Below are 18,180 nucleotides of genomic sequence, written 5' to 3'. Positions count from 1 at the left end.
GGGCAAACTTACAAAATCAGCAAGGGATCAAATACTTATTTCCTTCACTGTATGTACTTGCAAAGGAAAACTATTTTCTTAAAAACACAGGGTCTCTGTCTCAAATACAACATTGACATGTAATTTCTACTGAGGCTGAAATATAAGAAATGTATCAGCTCCCACAGCTACAGTACTGCAATGTAGCGCACATATGCAACACTGACATTGATTGTCAGGGCAGACTGTTAGGGTATGTTCACACGCTAGAGTAAATACAGAGCGATTTTCAAGGGAAAACAGCTCCTGATTTTCAGAAGTTTTTGGAGAGGTTTTTCTATTGAGTCAATGAAAGGCTATGTTCACACGGGGTATTTTGCCGAGTTTTTTGACGCGGAAACCGCGTCGCAAAACTCGGCAAAAACGGCCCGAGAACGCCTCCCATTGATTTCAATGGGAGGCGTCGGCGTCTTTTTCCCGCGAGCAGTAAAACTGCCTCGCGGGAAAAAGAAGCGACATGCCCTATCTTCGGGCGCTTCCGCCTCTGACCTCCCATTGACTTCAATGGGAGGCAGGAGAAAGCGTATTTCTCGCTGTTTTATGCCCGCGGCGCTCAATGGCCGCGGGCGAAAAACGGCGCGATAATTGCCGCGAAAATCGGCGTGCAGGGAGAGGAATATCTGCCTCAAAGTTCCAAACGGAATTTTGAGGCAGATATTCCTCCCCCAAAATACTCTGTGTGAACATAGCCTTTAAAAACTGCTCCAAAAACTGCTCAAGAAGTGACATGCACTTCTTTTTACAGGGCGTCTGTTTGCTCGCTGTTCTTTGAAAATGAGGCGTAAATAAAACACCCAGTCGGAACAGAACGCCATATTTCCCATATTCTTTTTTATGGGGTGTTGTTTTTTTTTTACAAACGGCCGCGTAAAAGAACGCACCGTGGGAACGAATCGCCGTTTTTCCCATAGAAATCAATGGGCAGATGTTTGTAGGCGTTCTGCTTCTGATTTTTCAGCTGTTTTTCGGGACGTTTATGGCCCAAAAACGGCTGAAAATAGGTTGTGCGAACATACCCTTACTTGTAGTGGCTGCAACCTGCAGAAACCTAGGGTAACAATATATTAGGGACTGCCAGATTGACATTAGTTGACCAATTGAATGGTCAATGCGTTATTTGTGTTACATCGTGTGAGATATCTATTCATTGCACATGCAGTCATTATGAAGTAACTAAACGTTCAAATAGGTGTCTGCACTTCGTAATCACAGACAGCTTTTTACATTTAGCTGTTTGATTGGCTGCGCATCTGGCATTAAGTGACATCACAATGCCATACCTGCTAATACCACTAATCCCAGCGTTAGAGGTCAGAGCAGTCACCATGTCATGCCAAGCAATAACACTAGTCAAAGCACAAGTTTCAAGTTCTCCACTGTGTAACGTCTATGGCCGCGGCCCGTCGTTCTGGCTTACCCTCTGATGGCCGCGGCCATGGACTTGTGCGTTCTCGGCGGCATCTCCCTCCTGAGAGACCGAATCACCCGATTAGCCTGAATCACCGCTACTGTCTACATTGCCTCAGGTAGCCTTTCTGGACTACAGACTTTGTATTGTACCTGTTTGGCCAGATGCTATCCCGCTATGCGGTACGGCCCAGTGGGTCCACACCTCGCGCCATGACAGTGCGCTCAGACCATGCACCCCGCTGGTCAATTCAAGGGCCTGTCACCCTCCCAAGCCATGCAGGCGGACCTGCGAGCACGACAGGATCAACTTCTTGTGGCAGTAGACTCCATGGCACAAAAGCTAGGGGCGCTAGCTGCTTCCTTCTCTGCTCCTGTTCAAGCTCCGATTGATCCTCTGGCTACACCTCCTGGCAGCTCCAGTTCTGATCCTCGGTTCTCGCTGCCATTGCCGCCTCGTTTCCATGGAGACGCAACCAGAGCATTTCCTTCAGATGGAGCCAGGATCGCCTTCATCATTTCATTACTTGCCAGCAAAGTCCTGGCGTGGGCGAACCCAATCTGGGAACGACAGTGACCCGAGACTTCCAGGGGTTCGTGCGGTTATTCTGTACGGTGTTTGAGGAGCCTGGACGAGTCTCGTCGGCAGCCACTGCTATGCTGAACCATCGCCAGGACGACGCCTCCGTGGTCAAATACACCATCCAGTTCCGGACCCTGGCAGGAGAACGGTCCTGGAACAATGACGCGTTGGTAGCTTCCTTCTGGCATGGCCTATCGTCCGAGATAAAGGACGAACTTGCTGCTCGGGATCTACCATCTACCTTGGACGACTTGATTCTACTTGCTACTCGAGTGGACATAAGGCTCAGAGAGAGATCTCAAGAAGTTTGACAATAGACACGGCTTCCTAGACTGGCGACCAACTTCCAGCAACCCCTCTTGCCTTCTTCTACTGACCCACCCGAGGTCCCGACAGGTGGATCGGCTTAAACTGTCCGTTCAGGAGAAAACAGCGTAGGCGCACCACTGGACTCTGCCTATATTGCGGCCTTGCTGGGCATGTCGTGCATCTGTGTCCCCAGAAGCCAAAAACCCCCAACACCTAGGATTGGTTGGAGAGACAACCCTGGGCGATACAACATTTAATAGAGAACTCTCCTCCAAAAACTGTTCATTCCTGTGACCATCGTCGCCGGCGAGATGCCCCATCCGGTCTCTGCCTAACTGGACTCCAGCTCTGCAGCCAATTTCATCTGCCAAGACCTTGTGGATCTTCTTAATTTGCCCACTGTTCTGCTGGAAAGGCCGTTGAACGTTGCCTCGGTAGATGGACTGCCGCTGCCTGACCCAATTTTGTCTGTGACCAAGTCGTTGAGGCTTCAAGTGGGAGCCCTTCGCCCTGAGCTCATCTCCCTATTTGTCCTGCTCAAGGCAGGCAACCCCGTGCTGCTAGGTTTGCCTTGGCTCAGTCTACACACCCCTGTCCTGTATTGGAACTCCGGAGAAGTTCTCCAGTGGGGCCCCAAGAGTCTCAACCACTGTCTGGGGCATATCCATCTGCATCAGTCATTGGCAGGGTTGCCTCCTTGTTACTCTCTGTTCTCAGATTGCTTCCTTCTTGTCGAAGACGAGACGTTGCCACCACATCGAGCATATGATTGTCCTATCAACTTGGTTCCTGATTCGTCCCCTCCTCGCGGTAGAGTATACCCTCTCTCCTTACCTGAATCAGTCTGTCGGCCTACATTAAGGAGAATCTGGAGAGGGGCTTGATACGCAAATCCTCATCCCTGGCCGGAGCTGGGTTTTTCTGTGTTAAGAAAAAAGATGGATCCCTCCAACCCTGCATTGACTACACGGGTCTCAACCAGATCATGCGTTTGATTTCTGAACGGTTTGATCGCATACGGGGGGCAATTTTTTTTAGAAACTAGACCTGCGGGGGGGGGGGGCTACAATCTAATCCGGATTCGTCAGGGTGACGAGTGGAAGACTGCATTTAACACACGATGGGCACTACGAATACCTGGTCATGCCCTTCGGCCTTTGTAACGCCTCCGCTGTGTTTCAAGAATTTGTCAATGCGATTTTTCGTGATCTCTATGTCTGTGTTGTGGTGTATCTCAATGACATTTTGCTTTTTTCCCCAGATCAGATTACTCACCAGAGACATGTCCGCCAGGTTTTGCTTCGATTAAGGGAGAATCATCTTTATGCAAAGCTGGAGAAGTGCGTGTTTGAAAAAAAGTCTCTACCCTTCCTGGGCTACATCATCTCCGATCAGGGCCTCAAATTGGACCCGGAGAAGGTAAAGGCTGTCCTGGAACGGCCACGCCCTCAAAGCTTAAGGGCCATACAACGCTTGCTGGGATTCGCCAACTTCTAGCGGCTGTTCATTCCCAACTTCTCTTCATTGACAGCTCCCATCTCTACCCTCACCAAAAAGGGCATAAATGCCAAGGTGTGGACTCCGGAGGCAGACGCCGCGTTCAAAACCTTAAAAAAGGCCTTCATGTCAGCCTCTATTCATCATCCTGATGTATCCCTACAATTTTCGTTAGAGGTAGACACTTCCTCTGTTGGTGCTGGCGCACATTTGTTCCAGAGAGGTTCGAAAGGCAAGACTGTGGTATGTGGCTACTTCTCTAAGCTGTTTTCTCCCGCAGAGCGCAACTACTCGATTGGGGATCAGGAGTTACTGGCCATCAAGCTGGCCCTGCAGGAGTTGAGACACCTACTAGAAGGTGCAGCTGATCCTATCCTGGCAGACAGAGGCAGAATCCTTCGCTGTGGTCACAGTTCCAAGCTGGCAGGTTACGCGGGTGCCCGTAAGACCCGAGACCTAATTGCCCGTCAGTTCCGGTGGCCGACGCTGCCCAAAGACGTCATGGACTTTGTACGGTATGCACAGCAAATAAAGTTGCCCACTCCAGACCAGCTGGTCTGCCCCAACCACTGCCTGTGCCTGATGCCCTCTGGTAACATATTCCAATGGACTTTGTCACAGATCTCTGCTGGTTGCAGTGTGGTCTGGGTGGTGGTGGATCGATTTTCTAAAATGGCTCATTTTGTTCCCGACTGGCCTGTCTTCTGCTGCTCAACTGGCCGTCTGCACGGCTTGCCTCTGCATATTGTCTCGGATCGAGGAGTACAGTTCACCTCGAAGTTCAGGAGAGCATTCTGCGGTCTCCTCGGTGTAAAGTTGGACTTCTCCTCGGCCTACCATCCCCAGTCCAATAGTCAAGTCGAGAGGGTGAACCAGATTATGGAGAACTATCTGCGGCACTTTGTCTCCAGGTGGCATGATGACTGGGTGCAGCTGCTCCTGAGTTCTCCTATAATAACCATACTAGTGAGTCCACCACCTCCAGTCTGTTCTTCATAGTCTATGGCCAACATCCTCGAATACCACTTCACGTCTCTACTATGTCCCAGGTGCCTGCAGCAGACTCTACCATCAGGGACTTTCTACAGATATGGCAACAGACCCGTTCTTCTATTCTGCTGGCGGTGGACCGCATGAAGAGAAAGGCAGACACTAGAAGACGAGAGCCTCCCCAGTTTCTTCCAGGTAGAAAAGGTCTGGCTGTCTTCCAGGAATATCCGGCTGAGGGTGCGGTCTTGCAAATTTGCTCCCAGGTTCTTCGAACCCTTCGAGATTCTGCTGCAAATGAATCCTGTGTCTTACAAGCTTCGTCTGCCTCCTACCCTCAAGATCCCTAACTCCTTCCATGTCTCCCTGCTGAAGCCCGTGGTCCTGAACCGCTACTCCAGGACTCCTAGTTCCGCAGTGGCTCCTGGCGGCTCGTCAGGGACTTTCGAAGTGAGGGAGATCCTGGCCACCAAGAAAGTGGAAGGAAGGACGTTTTATTTGGTGGATTGGAAGGGTTTGGCCCAGAAGAGAGGTCTTGGGAGCCAGAGGAGAACATCGATGCCCCTGTCCTCATGAAGAAGTTTCTCGCTCTGGCCCCCAAGAAGATGGGGCGTAAGAGGGGGGATACTGTAACGTCTATGGCCGCGGCCCGTTTTTTTAACTTACCCTCTGACGGCCGCGGCCATGGACGTGAGTTCTCGGCGGCATCTCCCTCCTGAGAGACGCCGGCACTCACTCCTGGTTCAGAGACGGTCTCCCGCAGGGCACGTTCGCCCACGGCCTTAAAGGGCCAGTGCACGCACAATTGCAGGAAATCTGCAATTAGCCCAGAATGCTGCTGGACTATAAAAAGTGCTCTGCCCTCTTGATAATTGCCTGAACGTTGTTGTGTACCTAAAGTTTGTCTTGCAAATGATCTCCTAGTGTTTTCCAGTTCCCAGTGTTACCCGTACCTGCTGCCTGTACCCTGTAGCCCGTGCTACTGTGCCTCTGTGCTGTCCAGAGTTGGAGTCGTGTTGTTTCTTGCTGCATCTATTGTATCACACCCCGCCGGGTGTCTGTCTACTGTAGGAGCCTCATTTTAGCCTGAATCCACAGCTACTGTCTTCATTGCCTCAGGTACCCTTTCTGGACTATAGACTTTGTATTGTACCTGTTTGGCCAGCTACTATCCCGCTACGCGGTACTGCCCAGCAGGTCCACACCCCACGCTGTGACACCCTGCTTCTGTGTCTAGACCTCTTTATTAATCCTAGCCTTTGCTGTTGTTCTGGGCAAGTTTTATTTCAAAGTCATGTTCTTGTGAGAATCATTTATTGTACAGGATAGTAAGCTTCTGTTTCCCATTTAGGTAAACTCTGAGAAGTTTAAAAGGGAACAGAAGTACATAATAAAAATGTATGGAACGGTAACATCTGTGTCGTCTCTGTAGGAAACCATGTCGGATTTAGCAACACTGACAGAGTTATGGTCAGAACTTAGGGTTGTCACGATACCAGAATTTGGACTTCGATACCGATACTTCGTTTAGTATTGCGATTTCGATACCAATTTCGATACTTTTGCCAACAGTAATAAAAAAAAAAATCTTCCGTTTTCTGATGTGAGGCGCGAGGTGTGATGATGAATTTTGAACGCGCCTCACATTAATAGTAATTAATCCCATCATGTTTCTCAGTCATAATGGGTTAATGTGTGAGGTACATCATGGGGTTAATTACTATTAATGTGAGGAACATGGAGGGTAAATTCATCACACCTCGCGCCTCACATTAATAAGTGATAGAAAGCCGTGTTTATTTCATTTTTTTACAGCGTACACATCATAAAGGATGCAAAAAAATTGTTGTGCGCGCCATTACTGAATGTGTGAATATTTTATGTATTGAGACTTATTTTAATGTTTATTGTAAAAAAGGTGAATGTGTCTTTTTTTTACATTTAACAATACTTTGTTTTTACTTTATTTTTAAACTTTAATGTACTGACATATATCAGATATATCCCAGTACATTAACCTGTGGACGGATAATACACAGGCAGTTGTTAGGACATACTTGGGTATGTCCTAACAACAAGAAATATGGTAAGACAGCCCTGGTGTCCGTCAATAGACCCTGGGCTGTCTGCCCATATATGGTATGGCCCTCGATCGCGTCACAGGAATTCCCTGTGACGCGATCCAGGGGCATCCCCCCCTTCTCATTTTCTCCTGAATGCTGCAGTCAGCTGTGATCGCAGCATTCAGGGGAATAACGGCGGAGATGAGAGGTTTCTCTGATCTCCGCCGTTATAGAGCGGGGCTGTGTAATACAGCCATTGCCCCGCTCCTGACAGAAAGTGCGCGCGCGGTCAGCATGAGGAGAAGCGGCCGGCGCTGCACTAATGAGCGGCGGTTCAGGCACGGAGGACAGAACATGGGGGTGTTTTGCAGAGCGCCCGCCATGTTCTGTCTCCAGTGCCGCCGCTCATAAGTACAGCGCTGGCCACATCGCATCATCCTGACCGTGCGCACATGTTATCAGGACTCAGGAGCGGGGCTGTGGCTGAATTACACAGCCGCAGCCGCGCTCCCATACATTCATGTATTACTATACTGAGCTGTGCGGCTGCGCAGCGAAGTATCGAAATACAGGAAATAGCGGTATCGAACCGTTTAGGGATGCAAAGTATCGAAACAGTATCGAAGTTTCGATGCACCGTGCATCCCTATCAGAACTTACATTTCAGACTGTAGTCTGTAAACCATAATCACCAAGTAAAGTTCGTCTGCATCTTTCAAATATATATCTTGACCTACTTACAGCCGGTTACAGTGCATGTATTGTTAAACCCTCCAATTCAAGGAAATATCTGGTCTGGGGTAAACTACTGACTAGACAAGTAAGTAAGGTCTAAAATTAGGAGATTAGATATGTAGTATAAAGGCCAGAAAATACAGAACTAACTTTTTCGGTAAGCTGAATCAATATAACACTGCTAAACATTATGAAAAAAACATAAGAAAAAAAACCTTTTCAGCACTCCCTGTAGGTGCTATAGGGAAGAGCGTAGAGTGTCTCACACAGGTTAATCCTGACTGTGCTAAATGTTGCTCGGTTACCAGTAAAATCCTTAAAGCGTACCTAACTCTTCAGGTGGCTTTTCAGAATAAGCGGTCATATGTGTGTAAATGAGGAATAACACTATTTCTGGCCATTATATGATTTGTATGTGGCATTATTTAGCAGTTTTCCCATCTCCAGGCTCTCTAAATCTCAGTTTTCCCTGAGCTAGTGGGCGGGGCCTAACTGCTGTCATGTCTTCTATACACAGCACACAGGGGAGCAGGATTCTCCTCTTCCCTAATATATATATATATATATATATATATATATATATATATATATATATATAAGCAGTGGCAACAGAGGACATCATACAGAAGTAATGAGCAGTGTAGCTGTGAATCCAGCAGTGGGTTGAGATGTAACACTTCGAGGCACTGCTGGAGCTAGCTAGTGTGTGTCTCTACTCTATCTCTCTCACTCTACACATGCTCCCTCCTCCCCCTCCCCTCTCCGTAAACTTCTATGCGAAGATGTAACCTGATTCTTAAGTGAGCTGATGGTCCGTCTTCTTAAGAAAAAGCAGTAACTTCAGACTGAACAGTTAGGCTGGGTTCACACGAGCATGTTACGTAAAGGACGGAACGTATTTCGGCCGCAAGTCCCGGACCGAACAAACTGCAGGGAGCCGGGCTCCTAGCATCATAGTTATGTACGATGCTAGGAGTCCCTGCCTCGCTGCAGGACAACTGTCCCGTACTGAAAACATGATTACAGTACGGAACAGTAGTTACACGGAGAGGCAGGGACTCCTAGCATCATACATAACTATGATGCTAGGAGCCCGGCTCCCTGTAGTGTGTTCGGTCCGGGGCTTGGGACCGAAATACGTTCCGTCCTTTACGGACGTAAAATGCTCGTGTGAACCCAGCCTTAGGAGGGAGGAGAAGGAGTCTGATAAGTATAAGAGAAAAATGCCTTTTTCTCTATTAACACCTTAACGACCGCCCACCGTCTTTTGATGGCAGGCGGTGCTTAGTCTGCAGCGAATTCTTTTGGCGTCGCTGAAGAGGCTAATGAGCGCTCCTACTCTTAGGGTATGTGCACACAACCTATTTTCAGACGTAATTTAGTCGTTTTACGCCTCGAATTACGCCTGAAAAGACGGCTCCATTACGTCTGCAAACATCTGCCCATTGCTTGCAATGGGTTTTACGATGTTCTGTTCAGACGAGGTGTAATTTTACGCGTCGCTGTCAAAAGACGGCGCGTAAAAATACGCCCACGTCAAAGAAGTGCATGTCACTTCTTGGGACGTTTTTGAAGCAGTTTTTCATTGACTCCAATGAAAAACAGCTCCAATTACGTCCGTAAATGACGCAGCGAAAAACGTGAGTACTTGCAAAAACGTCAAATTCAGGAGCGGTTTTCGCCTGAAAACAGCTCCGTAATTTGACGTATTTTGCGTTTGCGTGTGAACATACCCCAAGCAGGAGCTGTAACTTACAGCTCCTGATCTTAGAGCAGCCTGCTGAATACAGCTGGGGTCGGAAAACATTCCAACGCCAGCTGTTTGACTCTGATCACTGCGGTCCATGACCGCGGCATGATCAAAGGGAACTCCCCTCTGATCTAGTCATCGGAAACCTGCTGACGTGATCAAAGAGCAGGAAATCCCTATGCAGTCAGCCCTGGGGACCTAGAAAGGACCCCAGGGCTGTCTGTCCAGTTTGCCTGCTGTTAGGGCAGCACATAGTGTGCCCTAACAGCAGCCTGTGTCAAAGTGACACAGTATAATGTATTAGCATACAGGAGTATGCTAATCCATTATAAGTAAAAAATAAAGTTGCAAATACTAAAATGGTCACAAAAAATGGGTCATTATTTTGCATTAAATATATTTTATTGCCCCTACGCTAGAGTAAAAACAAAAAACCTACACATTAGGTATCTACACGACCGTAATAACCTGAATAATTAATTTTACAGGTTAGTGTGAAAAGGATAAAAAAAATAAAAAAAAATTAAAAACTATGCCGAGAATCGCTTTTTCCTACGTAAAAAAAATAAAAAAAATTACCCCCCCCAAAACTGAAAAATATATATAAATTAAAAAAAACAAAAAACGATTTCTCCCGCATAAAATAAGGCCTCATACAGCCACGTCAATGCAAATAATAAAACAAAAAAGTTGTGGCTGCTGAAATGCAAAAACTGAAAAATGTAGCTGGTCATTAAGGGGTTAAGAAGTTTCTTATATTCACATATACTATTGATTTATGCAAGACTTGTTGGTGTCCATTTAAATGCAAAGTTCTCAAACTGCAAGCAAGACCTTACCAACTTAGATCATTTAAACATAAAGAGATAGTTCCAACTAACAGGAAATGGAGTTTTTTTTTCTAAACACCATTATGGTAGAAGAATGGAAAGTTGTAGCTAACCACTGATCGTAGTTTAATGCCGTAGGCCTTATTTACACAAGCGTGTTAAACGTCCGTCCCACGGACCTTTGTAATTCAATGTGGCCGTTCACACAGCCGTTGTTTCAACGGAGCGTGTGAAAGGTCCGCGAGAAAACAGGACATGTCCTATTTTTTCACGCGTCACGCATCCCTGGGGGATGCGTGACCTCGCGTCCCTCAGCGCAGAGCACGGATGCACCTCGGACGTGAAAAGCTGCCGTTTTTCACGTCCAAGATGCGCAACGCTCGTGTAAATAAGGCCTTTGGCTGAGAATTTTGCAAATCAACCTTCAGGAGAGAACACATTTTTATGAATTTATATAGAGGTTGCAGAACCCTGGTCACCAACATTACAGAATATTAAAAAAAGCGCAAGCCTGAGATGGCAAGCTCCCTTATGTAATGCAATCTAAATACATACATCTTCCATAAAAGTCTGTGTCTCTTTAAAAACTGGATTGTGTCTAGCCACGGTAATAATACATTTCTGCATACTACCGCAATGGTGAGCCTGTCACATTTCATGGTTCCATGACACACTGGGCACATAATGCAAGAAAAAAAACACGAGCATGGAAAAAAATGGCACCACATTTATGCAGCATTTGCCATTTTGATAATATACGGTAGTTCGCAAAACCCATGGCATACTAAAACACATTTCTCTTCCTCAAATACCTCATGTATGCCAGTATTTTGTGTTAAATATATACATGTGGGCCACCACCATTGTTTACCCACAACCCTTCGGCCTCATGCACACGACCGCAGAAATAGTCCGTAATTGCGGGCCGCGATTACGGACCAATTAATTTCTATTAACCACGGACACCTTCCCGTAATATTTACGGGAAGGTGTCCGGGCCGTAGAAAGCCGCCGCAAAAGATAGGACATGTCCTATCTTTTGCTTTTTACGGACCATACTCCCATACTTTGTATGGAAGCACAGGCCGAAAATGCGGGTGGCTATCCGCGGCCATTGGCCGTGCCCGCAATCAGGCATGAGGCCTTATCCACACAAACATTTCTCTTCAGTGTGCTGTCCATTTTAACAGCGGAGAGTGCACTGACCCATTAAATTCAATGGCACTATTCACACCATTTTTTTAACATTTATTCACAGAGCGTGTGTCCGTTGCGAGAAACTCACAACCAGGGCCGGCCCTAGTACAGATGGCGCCCTCTGCGAAATGATCTTTCGGTGCCCCACCACATCATTAAAAAAAAAAAATGGCCCATAAAAAAATTATAATGCCCCTTTAGTGCCCCCATACAGTATAATAATAATAATATAATATATTACAACCCCTTCAAAGACACAGTATTTTATCCTCTAATTGTGCCCACAATATTATGCCATTTGTAGTAACCCTACACAGTATAATGTCAGCTTAGTGGCCAACACACAGTATAGTGCCCCACTGTAGATTTTGCCATATAGCCTCTCTGTAGACAGTGCCATACACTCCCCCACCTCCCCCTTGGAGACAGTACAAACAAAAATTGTACTTACCTAGGCCCCGTTCCCATGACGAACTGAGCTGCTCCATGACGGGACCCTGTAGCCTAGTACAGAGTTTCCCAACCTTTTCGACAGAGGCTACATCGACTTACCTGCAAACGCCGATGCTGCTGCAGAATCAACTGTAGCCTCTGTCGCCTGGTGCCGATGTGTCCTCGCTCGTCCGACACGATGCAGGACCTGGGGCAGGAAGTGACGTCACAGCGTGATCTCTCGAGAACACGCTGTGTGTCTGTGCACTGCCAGAAGCTGGGTGTTAACGAAGAGAAGTGGATGATGCTGATTCGTCAGCATCATACACTTCTATTCACAACGCCCAGCTAGTAAAAGAAGTAAAAAACGCCCAGTTGTACACACAATACACACCCACTTGGACTTAACTTTAAACACGCCCAGTTGTACTTAAAGGCTCATTTGCATAAATATAAAAATGCTCATAACTTGGCCAAAAATGCTCGTTTTTGAAAAAAACAAAACGTTACTGTTATCTATATTGCAGCGTCGATCTGCTGCAATAGGAGATAGGGGTTTGAATATCTGGTGACAGAGCCTCTTTAAGTTGTTGAAGCGAATGCAAAAGACGCAGGAAAAAAAAAGGTCCAAACCGGTGCCGCAGGTATTTTCTGCCTCCTATTAATTTCAATTGGAGGTCAGAGGTGGAAACCACTTGAAGACCATCAGCCCCCCCGCCCCCCTCACAGTAAAATGACCATCAAATCCCCACTCAGATTCGCCCTTGTAAATAGCGCCGCACAGCCCCCTTATAGGAAGCGCCACGCAGCCCACTGGTAGGAAGCGCCACACAGCCCCCCGGTTGGTAGAGCCACACAGCCCCCCGGTTGGTAGTGCCACTGCCCACAGCACCCCGGTTGGTAGTGCCCCACAGCACCCTGGTTGGTAGTGCCACACAGCCCACTGCCCACTGGTTGGTAGTGCCACAGCCCACAGCACCCTGGTTGCTAGTGCCACACAGCCCCCTGGTTGGGAGTGCCACACAGCCCCCTGGTTGGGAGTGCCACACAGCCCCCTGGTTGGGAGTGCCACACAGCCCCCTGGTTGGGAGTGCCACACAGCCCCCTGGTTGGGAGTGCCACACAGCCCCCAGCCCCCTGGTTGGGAGTGCCACACAGCCCCCTGGTTGGGAGTGCCACACAGCCCACAGCCCCCTGGTTGGGAGTGCCACACAGCCCACAGCACCCTGGTTGCTAGTGCCACACAGCCCCCTGGTAGGAAGTGCCACACAGCACCCCAGTTGGTAGAGCCACACAGCCCACAGCACCCCGGTTGGTAGAGCCACACAGCCCACTGGTTGGTAGTGCCACACAGCACCCTGGTTGGTAGAGCCACACAGCCCACAGCACCCCGGTTGGTAGAGCCACACAGCCCCCCGGTTGGTAGAGCCACACAGCCCCCCGGTTGGTGGAGCCACACAGCCCCCCGGTTGGTGGAGCCACACAGCCCCCCGGTTGGTGGAGCCACACAGCCCCCCGGTTGGTGGAGCCACACAGCCCCCCGGTTGGTGGAGCCACACAGCCCCCTGGTTGGTGGAGCCACACAGCCCCCTGGTTGGTAGTGCCACACAGCCCACTGGTTGGTAGTGCCACACAGCCCACAGCACCCTGGTTGGTAGAGCCACACAGCCCACAGCACCCCGGTTGGTAGAGCCACACAACACCCTGGTTGGTAGTGCCACACAGCCCACAGCACCCTGGTTGGTAGAGCCACACAGCCCACAGCACCCTGGTTGGTAGAGCCACATAGCCCACAGCACCCCGGTTGGTAGAGCCACACAGCCCACAGCACCCCGGTTGGTAGAGCCACACAGCACCCTGGTTGGTAGAGCCACACAGCCCACAGCACCCCGGTTGGTAGAGCCACACAACACCCTGGCTGGTAGTGCCACACAGCCCACAGCACCCTGGTTGGTAGAGCCACACAGCCCACAGCACCCTGGTTGGTAGAGCCACACAGCCCACAGCACCCCGGTTGGTAGAGCCACACAGCACCCCGGTTGGTATAGCCACACAGCACCCCGGTTGGTAGAGCCACACAGCCCACAGCACCCCGGTTGGTAGAGCCACACAGCCCACCGGTTGGTAGAGCCACACAGCCCACAGCACCCCGGTTGGTAGTGCCACACAGCCCACAGCACCCCGGTTGGTAGTGCCACACAGCCCACAGCACCCCGGTTGGTAGTGCCACACAGCCCACAGCACCCCGGTTGGTAGTGCCACACAGCCCACAGCACCCCGATTGGTAGTGCCACACAGCCCACAGCACCCCGATTGGTAGTGCCACACAGCCCACAGCACCCCGATTGGTAGTGCCACACAGCCCACAGCACCCCGATTGGTAGTGCCACACTGCCCACTGGTTGGTAGTGCCACACAGCCCACAGCACCCTGGTTGCTAGTGCCACACAGCCCCCTGGTAGGAAGCGCCACACAGCACCCCGGTTGGTAGTGCCACACAGCACCCCGGTTGGTAGTGCCACACAGCCCACTGGTTGGTAGTGCCACACAGCCCACTGGTTGGTAGTGCCACACAGCCCACAGCACCCTGGTTGGTAGAGCCACACAGGCCACAGCACCCCGGTTGGTAGTGCCACACAGCACCCCGGTTGGTAGAGCCACACAGCCCACAGCACCCCGGTTGGTAGTGCCACACAGCACCCCGGTTGGTAGAGCCACACAGCCCACAGCACCCCGGTTGGTAGTGCCACACAGCACCCCGGTTGGTAGTGCCACACAGCACCCCGGTTGGTAGTGCCACACAGCACCCCGGTTGGTAGTGCCACACAGCACCCCGGTTGGTAGAGCCACACAGCACCCCGGTTGGTAGAGCCACACAGCACCCCGGTTGGTAGAGCCACACAGCACCCCGGTTGGTAGAGCCACACAGCACCCCGGTTGGTAGAGCCACACAGCCCACAGCCCCCCGGTTGGCAGCGCCACACTGCCCACAGCCCCCTGGTTGGCAGCGCCACACTGCCCACAGCCCCCTGGTTGGCAGCGCCACACTGCCCACAGCCCCCTGGTTGGCAGCGCAATAGACATTCAAAAAAGGACAACTGTGCAGGAGCACACAAAATACCCAGCTATCAAATAAATGTGTGGAAATAAATTAAGATATAACTTTTATTTAGTCTTAGTAAAGGATTAATCCTTTTAGCCAGATTTATTTAATCTGGCTAAAAGGATTAATCCTTTACTAAGACTAAATAAAAGTTATATCTTAATTTATTTCTACACATTTATTTGATACCCGGGAAAGCTGGGTATTTTGTGTGCTCCTGCACAGTTGTCCTTTGTAGGTAGTGCCACACAGCCCACAGCCCCCTGTAGATAGCGCCACCGTAGCTCCCTGAAGGAGCGGAATCCCCGTGTGGCCGGGGATTCCGCTCCTGGAGAGCCGCTTGATATCTCTGTCCATATATGGACAGTGACATCAGGGAAAACTCCTGAGGCGGAATCCCCGTCCACAGCGTTGCAGACGCTATGACCGTCGATTCCACTCCAGGAGAAGCTCCTGTCGTCTATGTCCATGACATCATTGGCTTCTCCTGGAGTGGAATCCCCGGTCATAGAGTCTGCAATGCTGTGACCGGGGATTCCGCTTCAGAAGTTTCCCCTGTCACTGTCCATATATGGACAGAAACATCAAGCAGCGCTCCAGGAGCGGAATCCCCGGCCACACAGGGATTACGCTCCTTCAGGGAGCTACAGTGGCGCCATCTATACTGGAAGAGGGGGTTGCTATCTACAGGGGGGCACTATAGCAGAACAGGGAGGTATCTCCCTGCTCTGCTGTCTACTAGCGCCGCTGTAGCTGAAGGGAGCTACAGTGGCGCTAGTAGACAGCAGTGCAGGGAGATATCTCCCTGCTCTGCTATAGTGCCGTCGCTACCGCTATAGCAGCCACAGCAGCGCCACCACCCTCATGCCCGGTGTCACCGCTAGCAGCCGCTATGGCTGCTACAGCGGTAGCGATGGCCACAAAGTGAAGAAACGCCCGGGTGCGACTGCAGTTAGTGTGTGTATCCCCACCAGTGTGGCGGCTGGCGCCCTGTGCGACCGCACTGGTCGAACATAGCCAAGGCCGGCCATGCTCACAACATGCCCTATTCTGGTCCGTTTTTGCGGACAAGACTCGCCCATTAAAGTCTATGGATGAATGAAAAAAAAAAACAAACAAAAAAAAAAAACACAAAAAACAGACAGCACATGGATGACATCCGTGTGCTGTCAGTTTTTCACCGATCAGTTGATGAAAATAAAAAATAAGCAAAGCTAGAAAGACGGATGACACATGGAAACCACATGGACATTCAAATGGATAAAAGGCGGCAATTTTTTCACACGCAAATCAGACACTTTTGTGAATAACGCCAAGGATGGTGCACGCGAACCATTATGTAATGAACGTTACATCAATGTTTTCTCACTTTTTTTGTAAGCGTGCCCCTCTGTGAATTACATGTAAAGCTAGGCAAGTCTCAGACATTTAAAAACGTTAGTAAAATTTGCTGACGTTAGTTAATCTATGTGTATGGATACCGCTGTAGCAGCCGCCCGGAGGCTCCGCTAGCAGCCGCTACGGCTGCTACAGTGGTAGCGACGCTACATTCAATAGTATCTGCGAACACTATGGCAGAGCAGGGAGGCATCTCCCTGCTCTGCCATAGGCTACACATAGCTCCTAACTGCCCGGTTTCAGTGGTACAGTCCCGGATTCCGGGCGGTGTTCCTCTGTCCTAGAGGAACACGTCCCGGATTCCGGGCGGTGTTCCACTGTCCTAGAGGAAACCTCTGGCGGTCACTGCCCATATATGGACATTGACGTCAGGGGCTGGCTCCTCCTGGAGCCCAATTCCCAGCCAGAGTCCGCAAAGGGGATTCCACTCAAGGAGTAGCCACTGACGTCACTGTCCATATATAGACAGTGACATCAGGGCTTCCCTCTAGGAGTGGAATCCCCGGCCTATGCTCTGACTGGGGATTCCACTCCTAGAGGGAGTCCCAGTGGTGCCATCTACAGGAGGGGGGGGGCCCCATCTTAAAGGGGGATGCAGCACTAGCACTAGGGGCATCTGTGTGGGCTTCATACCATATGGGGGCATCTGTGTGGGCTTCATACCGTATGGGGGCAGCTATTTGGTATTATAATGTGTGGGAGGCACTATGGGAGCATGATACGGTGTTGGCTGAACCGGATGTGTATGGGCGGTGGGGGGTGGGGAAATAAGGTGGAATTAGAGGCGTGGCTTGAGAAAGAAATTGCAGCGCTACATCGCTTGTCCCCCTCTAATACTTGAAAGTATAGCACTGTATGGGAAGGGCCGTATGGCACAGTCCACAGGGGAGGGGCGGCCATATGGCACAGTCTACAAGGGGGACGATGTCGTATGGCAGTCCACAGGGGGGGGCGGCCGTATGGCACAGTCTACGGGGGGGCCGTAATGGCACAGTCTACGGGGGGGCCGTAATGGCACAGTCTACAGGGGGGGCACTATCTACAAGGGCAGGCTGCGTGTGGCACCATGGGGAGGGAGGCCCAGTCAAGTTTGCTATGGGATCCAGTGTTTCCGAGTTACGCCCCTGCCTACCAGGCTTCAAATATTGGGGATTAAAAGGGACTGTTTTTATGCCTACGTTAAATAGGTGAGTTTGGGGTCATTGCTTTTTGTTGAGTAAAGGCTTGGTTCCCAAGTCTTAGGGCTATTCGATGAAATAAAAGCATCAGATCATCCACATATAAAGTCAAGGCCTCATGCACACGACCGTAGCCGTGTGCACGGCCCGTGATTGCGTCCCGGAGTGTCATCTGCGGGCCGCCCGTAATTCACGGACCGTGCACACATTCATTTCAATGAGCCCGGACTGCAAATAAAGCCCGTATAAAGACATGTCCTATCTTTTTGCGGTCTGGGCTCCCGGTCAATGCAAGGGTCCATAGAAATGAATGGGTCCGCAACTCACCCGCAGATTTGCAGGTAAATTGCGGCCGCAAAAACACGTTCGTGTGAATGAGGCCTAAGCTAGCGTCAAATCTAGAAACACTAGTCAACAAAACAGACTACCTAAAAGATACCCATAGACATTATAAAAAATTTGCCCGATTAAGACAATTTGGCAACATTTCACAATCGTTCCAGCAGACATCCATGGCATACTGATCTGTATGGAAAATAAAAAATAATAATAATAAACATACTACAATGGCCCAGCATACAAAAAAATAGCTGTGCACCCGTTATTACAGACCTCATTATTGCTGTACCATAGGCTGCTGCCAACGTGTCAATTGTTCATTATCTGGAAATG

The 18,180-nt window shown here is 49.8% G+C and overlaps 1 protein-coding gene across 1 annotated transcript in view; it reads right to left on the bottom strand.

Moving 5' to 3' along the window:
- The window catches only part of RHOF (ras homolog family member F, filopodia associated), a 79,442-nt gene that overhangs the window by 31,655 nt on the left and 29,607 nt on the right, over nt 1–18,180 (bottom strand). The gene's annotated exons all lie outside the window — the stretch shown is intronic.

This window comes from Rhinoderma darwinii, chromosome 1 (genome assembly GCF_050947455.1).
Source record: "Rhinoderma darwinii isolate aRhiDar2 chromosome 1, aRhiDar2.hap1, whole genome shotgun sequence".
Taxonomy (NCBI): Eukaryota; Metazoa; Chordata; class Amphibia; order Anura; family Rhinodermatidae; genus Rhinoderma; species Rhinoderma darwinii.
Note: the sequence above shows the minus strand (reverse complement) of the source record. Positions and strands in the feature narration are given on the sequence as shown.